Source organism: Terrapene carolina, unplaced genomic scaffold, assembly GCF_002925995.2.
Source record: "Terrapene carolina triunguis isolate 2854851 unplaced genomic scaffold, T_m_triunguis-2.0 Scaffold25, whole genome shotgun sequence".
In the NCBI taxonomy this organism is placed as follows: Eukaryota; Metazoa; Chordata; order Testudines; family Emydidae; genus Terrapene; species Terrapene triunguis.
Window position 1 is genome coordinate 3239139 of NW_020664376.1, and position 7849 is coordinate 3246987.

At 41.4% G+C, this 7849-nt stretch overlaps 1 protein-coding gene across 1 annotated transcript in view; it reads left to right on the plus strand.

The window, feature by feature from the left end:
• LOC113406310 (protein Jade-3-like) overlaps positions 1-7849 on the plus strand; it is a 70728-nt gene that overhangs the window by 45679 nt on the left and 17200 nt on the right. The window lies entirely within an intron of this gene.

Here is a 7849-nt window from a genome sequence, read left to right on the forward strand (position 1 = left end):
CCATGCCCTGTCCCGATTTTTCACACTTGCTGTCTGGTCACACTACTCAAGGCATGCGTGGAATTGCAGCTGCTGGTAACCCTCTAGCTCCCTTCTCCTCCCCTCCTCCAGCAGTGTCTTCTGTGTGTGAGCCGGGCTCTGCTAATCCAGCGGCTCCTAGTGGCAACCAGCAGCACTGAAGCCCATTTCTGTGGGGGAAAGGAAATTCTGCATGCACAACATTAATTTCTGCAAAATTCTGCATTGTGCAGTGGCACAGAATTCCCCCAGGAGTAATGTGCAAACTGATTTTCAGAGTCTTATAACTTGGACAGACCTGGGCAAACTTTCACTGGGATGGTAAGAGGCACAACCCTGACACCAGAGCAGTTCCCTCTTAACGAATTTCAAATCCCTACGCCAAAATATGGAAATGAAAGAGCTTCAAATAGTTGTACTAAACTTTTTACCCAAGCAAATGTATTTTCCCTAACCCCATTCTGAGAAACCACTGAAACTTAAAAATAAATAAATAAATAAAATCAGCCTCAGGTGCAGGCACCTGGGATCAAAAACTTCAGTCCATATTTTTTTTTATAAGCAACTGACAACAGGGTCTATAACAAGACGTGTCCAGCAACCTTAACTATGGGTAGCTCTGCTGCGACCCCGCTCCTGGCCCTGGCTCAGAGGCAAGGGCGGGGGGGACGTGAGATCAAAAGTTTGGGGACCATTGGGCTAAGGTTTCATTGAGGTTTGCATGTAAAGCAGGGCTAAAACCCCTCCCTTCATGCTTTGAGTCCCTACAAACTTTCATTCTTTTACTGATTTCACTTCTCTCACAGAGTGCTCTGGGTATGAATATGGATATTTTTTTTGTGTGTCCAGTAACACACTGATCTGTTTCTAATTACTGTAATTTTAAACTTATGTGCTACAATAGCAAATTGTGGGCATGTGTGTTATAAATAAGATCATCTCATCTTTCAGGAGACTTGTAAGAGGCAGACAACTGTTTATTACCTTCAGTAGTTTGGCAAGACAAGCATTTGTCTATTTAAGAATAAAAGGCATAGATTTACCTTTGGCATTAAGCAACCTTTCAGGATGTTATGCTATATTGTAATCTTTGCTTCATGCATAGAATATCAAATGAACGACTAAACTGGGGGCTGCTGAAGCACTTGCAGAGCTGCTGTGTGGCTTTGCCCTATAGTGAATGAGATTGATACTGGAGAACTTGTTCCTATAAGGCTGCCTAGGATGACTAGCCAAATACTACGTCCACAAGGGATCACAGACCGTGGTTGTGGAGCGGCTTTGTGGGAAGGACAGTCTAATGAAAAGGCAAGGTTAGCAGAAAGGATGGGAGGAATTCTATAATTATCATCTATATGGAGAATATACAATGAAGTGTATACAGTGATTTGAGCATGTAAAGTGTTATGAAAGAGCTTGTTAGTGGAGCATAAACACAGCCTTGCCTTGTTTTCCCCACTCTTCTAGCTGACACTTTCTAACGTAGGATTTTTTTTATTTGTTTTGGTATTTGTCTAGTAAAATGGCTTCTTGCAACAACCACATCAGCATAGCAGCTGCTTCTAGTTGAGTTGACTGCTATTTGTGGCTCTGGTTAGAATATTCTGTATATTTTCCTTACTAAATAAATAAACAAAAATAGTACTTGATTTTGAGCTTGCCTTTCTTTCCAGTAGGGAGGTGCTTAACTATAATAACAGTTAAGGACATGCTTTACAAAAGATATTCCATTAATGAGATATGACCACATGAAGATCTTTATTGAATATTTTCTTGTTGTTACTGTTTGTTTGTTTTTTATTTTTTGGGGGGTAGGAAAGTAGTGCTCGTGTTTACCAAGTAAAACAGCATTTTGTGTCAGTTTGTCTTAGTTTCTTGCTTAGTAAACACAGGATCTAGTTTTTCAGAGAGCACATTCTAGAAGTTGTTCTGAAATGTTTTCTTCCTCTTCTGACCTGTGCCTTCAACCCTTCTGCTTAGGAAAGGTTAGGTCCAGGAGCCAGACTGCATACACTGGCTCCCTCGAGGAAGCCCTATAAACCTCAGCTATCTGCTCTGTTCTTCCTGCCCAGCAGGACTACAATAGGAGGAAGAGTAAGGGTTTTAGGAGACCTCTGCCCCAATCCTCGTCTGTGTCCATGCCTGCTCCCTCTCTCTCCTCCCCCAGACACTTGGCGCGGTCCAAGCAGGCCTTTTGATGGGATGCTCGGGGCAATTTACTAGGCTGAAGTATGGACCCAGTTTTTGTGAACTGTTTGTTCCACTTTTATCGGGCGTGAGCCCACATTACCTTGGGCAAAAACTAGATCCTGTGTTTACTAAGAACAAAGTAGCGGATCACCTCAGCAGATCCTTCTCCAGCCACCATAAGTGGTCCATCCGTCCAGACATCGTGAGACACCTCTTCCAGAAATGAGGGACATAGACCTGTTCATGATAAGGCACAGCAGGAAGTGTCTTCAGTTCTGCTCCTTCCTGGGCCACAGGGTCACTCTGTGTTGGTGTGGCTGACAGGACCCCCCATTTGAACCACTGGCAATGTGGTGCTCTGCTCTACCTATCCTGCAAGGCAGACTTCCTAGTGGCCATTACTTCTGCCAGAAGGGTCTCAGAAATCCTAGCTCTTAATCGGAGCTGCCTTATACGGTCTTCTTCAAGATCAAGGTTCTATTGCAGCCACATCCAGTAACCAGGATATTTTCCTTCTGGTCTTCTATCCAAAGTCTCATGCCAATAGAGAGGAACAGAGACTCCACTCCCTGGATGTCAGATGTATACTAGCCTTCTATATAGAAAGGACTAAATCATTTTGAAAATCTACACTGCTTTTGTGGCCATTGCAGACATGATGAAAGGCCTTTCAGTCTTGGCCAGAGAATCTCATCGTGGATCACTTTCTATATCCACGCATGCTACGACCCGGCAAAGGTCCTCCTGCCCTAACGGTGCATTCTACCAGGGCTCAAGCATCTTCGGCTGCGTTCGTAGCTCAAGTTCCTATCCAGGACATCTGTAGAGCAGCAACATTCTTGGCATCTCATTATGCCATCACCCAGCATGCTAGACACGACGTGGGTTTTGGCCGAGCGGTATTACAATCAGCATGCCAATGAACTCCGAACCCTCCACCGCTGCAACTGTTTGGGAGTCACCTACATGGTGACTGGAATGGACATGAGCAAGCACTCAAATTAAAAATGATTAGTAAACTTCCATAACTATTCTTCGAGATGTGTTGCGCATGTCCATTCCAACCCCCCTCCCCGCCACCAGCCCATCTGTCAGAGTTAGCTGGCAAGAAGGAACTGAGGGGGCGACGGGTTGGCAGGCCTCTTTATACCGACGCCATGGGGGCACCAGAGCCGACCTGACGGATAGCACTGAAGGAAAAACTTTCTGGCAGTGGTGCTCAGGGTGAGTATACACCTATATTGGAATGGACATGAGCAACACAGCTAGAAGAACAATTATGGAAACTTAGTAACTAGTTTTGTGTGTGTGAGGTAAATGGGTGAGGAGGGGACTAGATACTAAGGGCTTGTCTACATCATGGGGTAATGTGCACTATGAGGGTGTGACTTTAAAGCGCATCTGTTGCACACTAACTGATCCATGTAGATCCTGCTAGTGCTCATTAAAAGTTCTGTAGCATGTTTTAACTTAGTATTGTTTCAAACTGTTACAGTACTACGTTAAAAGTGCACTAGGGAACTTTAGTGCATACCAGCGGGGTCCACAAAGACCAGTTAGTGCATGACACACGTTAGTGTGCTTTAGAAATCACACCGCAATAGTGCCATTGCTGCTTTGCATAGACAAGTTCTGATAGCTGTGTTGTAGGATATGGATATTGAGTAGCCAATTAGAATTCAGCATGTGCTTAACCTAAGAAATAAGGAGAACATCCTTTTATTCGTAAGTACTCCATTTCCATATAGCTTTCAATAACTATATAAAATTGCCTTTTTAAAGTGTTACATGGGGACACTGGATTTGTTTGTAAGACATACCTGAATATTTATTTAAATTATAAGTAATTATGTCCTGCAAATGTATACTGGGCAATAATAAACATTCCCAACTTCCTGTCTTACTGATAAGATTCTTCAGGATTCTAGATTGTCATATAATGATGTATTTAAAGTCTCTGCTTTGTATCAGGACCATATTGAAATTATTTGACTCACATGCAGCTACTGTACTATCTTCAGATTAGCTTGCATCTTAAATGTGCATAGAGGTTACATATGCAAGTGACTTTTTGAGGTCTGTTTTTCTACAGACTTCATATTTTAGGATCTAAAGTGATTTTTGATAAACTTGCAGTCCCTTGGGATGACTCAGGTTTGAGGTTATATTTCCTGTTTTAGATAGAGATCACTGCCTTCACTTCCTAAGAGTGCAGATAGAACACAATCCCTTGGAATCACTACTGCTCCAAAGATCTGGCCAACGAGGGGGAATTTTAAGACTGCTCCAAAATATATACAACTATAAGGAAAGCTAGATTTCCAGACACTGTGTTCCCTTTTGAAAGAGGTCCATTCTTTGCCAAATCTGTTTGGAATAGTGACAGTATTGAGGACAAATGCTGAAAATAATTTAACTGAATTAATAACTTAATAATAATGAATTAATTCTCCTACTTGCACCAGGTCTTGTAGTAGCGAAGAATTGTAAGGTGACTAATATTCGATATGTTTTTGTTCTCTGAGTGAGAGCTTTTAACTGTTGGAAGAGGCTGCTTGGTCAAAGGTGAAAAACCAGGTTTGTGGCTGATGGACAGAACTATAGATGGCTTTGTAACAATGGCAAGATCTCTGAAAGAAAAGCTAAGTTACAGCATTTCGGTAACTATGAAAGAAAACTGTGTACCAAGGAAACTTTGGTCAGGTGTTGGGTTCCTTATGATTTAGAGCGGGGTAGTCAATTTTTTTTGTCAAGGTCCACATTTCTTGGTCAACGTATAGTCAAGGTCCAGACTCCAGAGAAAATAACAATAATAATAAATAAAAAGATTTCAGGGTCCGTTCAAAAACGTCTGGTGGTGCAGATTTGGCCCATGGTCTGCCTATTGACTACCCCTGCTTTAGAGCCCCTATATGCCTAACAATTACATCTGATTGATTGGCCACTAGTGATACCGCTACTGTAAATCTATTTTAGTGTCTGAAGCAGAGTATCTGGTACTTAATATTGCTGAGCACAGACCGCGTGGTTGGTACTGTGCAACAAAGAAAAAAAATAGTCCAGGTCCCAAGGGACTTGTGTTCTAAAAATATAGATGACACAACTCTCATATATAATGGATGATGAGAAGATGAACTCACCTTAAAGCTGTGTTGTGAGAATACTGACTTCTCTAATGTGCTTTCACTGCTAGTACTAGTAATCACTCTGTTTTGATATGAAGTCTTCTGTGGCTTTAGTTTCAGCCAATACTTACAAGTGGTAGTGTGTAAAGCACTGCCTTAAATAACATTAAATAGTGTCTTCTCAAATAATTAAGCCAGTAACTGCTATTTTTAAATATATTGAGTTTTTCTGGGACTCTTCAGAAGTGTGCCATGTTAGTATTTCTTATACATTCCCTTCCCCCACCCCCCCGCAGTTCTCTTCCACAGTAAAGATGGAAATCACGTGGGTTTGAATTGGTATAAAACACTTTCAGTTTTATTTATTATATTACACTGCTTAGAAAAATTGGGTGTTTCAACAGCTTTAAGTTCTCGCTCCAGTATAGGGAAACTTCAGAGCTAGTTATTGCCAGTATGCTTCTAGTCAACAATGAGATAGCTAGGGCAAGCGTTAACAACATGTCTGGGGCCAGTGCTGTAATTGGTTATCAATTACTCTCCAACGTTTGACTTTGGAGTTAGTAAGTAGCTTCTAAAGGTTTGGTTACTTGAGGAATCTTACAACAGAAGACTTCTGTAAACTGAGTGCTCTAATATAAGGACATGAGGTGGTGGAGACTCTGAGGTCTGTTATAGTTTATTTATTTTTGTTAAGCTTCTGTTTAATGTGCGCTCCTTCTTCTATGTATAAAATAAGCTGATGGGGTATTATGAGCTGCCATTTCTGCCCCAGATTACCGGCAGCCTACCTTAATAAGACAGACATGGTTGTGTTCATTTTAAAATAATACAAACATGCTTGTATAATAATGAAACTGTCTGCCTGATTGATTTAAAATGGAGTTTTAATAACTAGACCCAATTCATATTTCAAGTTTTGCTAGATCACTTGCTTTAGGGGGAAAAAAATGGTTACTCTTTTTCCAGTAGGCCCATGGTTAGAAATGCTCAGATTCTTTTTACAATGAGTTTGCAAAAAAGCATGTTTAGCTGTACCATCCTACACAGCTTCAAAATCTATTTCAGAATGAGGGTGTAGGCCAATAAAATTCTGAAGAGGATTCTAAACCAATCTTAAAATGGCTAATACCATCAGATTGAAGAGGATAAAAGGAGCTGTGAATCTGAAACCTCTTACTGTTTTTATCTGACATTATCTCAGTGGTACCAAGAGTTCCACCAATCCATCAGAGATAATTTTCCCTTCTTTTGATTTTTGCCCATTACATCACTTTTGGCTTACAGGGTTTTTTTGTTTTGTTGAGCGTGATCAGCCATGACGTCCACCTGAGGCCAGTTTCTTTGAAACAAACCATGGTAACTGCTTTTGCTCAATGTATAAATACATTCGTAGTTTACCAGTGCATTTATTAACTTCTAGCTAATTCAAACTGTAAATGTGCCCTTCACTTAAATCACTTTGCTAAATTGTGTGTACCTACCTTTTTGAAGAGACAAACTAGAGGAGGCAGTCTCTGGAGCTTATTCCGTTAAAAAACATTGTGTTTAGTTTCAAGAAACTTAATTCCTTTTTTAAACCATATCAGTGCAAAAAGAACTTAGTGCAATTACTCAATGTTTGTGATTATTATTATTTTTTTTAGAAAGCATGTATTGCATTATACGGCTTTACTGAATAATGCTGAAACAGGATTGTATGGTTGCTGTCGTAAGAGGAACAGAATCCTGAATAGAATATTGAGCATTGTAAAGTCTCTTTAGTTTAACTTTAATTCTTAAGATACTGTCTAGTTTGTGTCCTATACACTGAGGACAGACCAGTGTCTGGAGGGTGTTGGGTAGGTTGAGGAGGCAGAGGTAGGAGAAGAGTGTCTGTCTGGCCACCAAGGCAGAGGTGAGTAGGGACTCTTGCCTAGGGTTCTGAGTGACCCTACTTCAACACCCGTGCTGGGACTGATTACCTACACTCTGCCTCCCCTAGTTGCTGCTAATTGACCACTACTTCAGTCTGGAGTGAGCGAGCAGCAGGGAGATAGTAAACCTCAAGATAGAGGTAGAGGGAAATGGGTATAAAGTGGGCTGTTGATTAATTGCAGTTAACTCTCTTGATTAACTAAAAAAAAAGTTATAGCGATTAAACAAAATTACTGTATATACTCGATCATAAGCTGGTTCGTTTATAAGCCGATCTCCCCCCACCCCCAAAGATGGATAAGTAAAAAATGGAAATTTTTTTATAACACATTCATAAGCCGACACTATAATTCAGGGGTCAGCAAATTTTGGCTCCCGGGCCATCAGGATAAGCCGTTGGCGGGCCAAGATGGTTTTGTTTACCTCGAGCGTCCGCAGGCACGGAGGTAAACCTAAGTAAACAAAGGTGTCCCGGCGCGCCAGCTGCTTACCCTGACAGGCCAGGACAGCAACTGGTGGGGAAATTTTTTGGGGGGGAGAAGCTAGGAGTCAGGGGAGTAACCCCTGTGACCACCCCCCACATGACCCTTCCCTTAGCC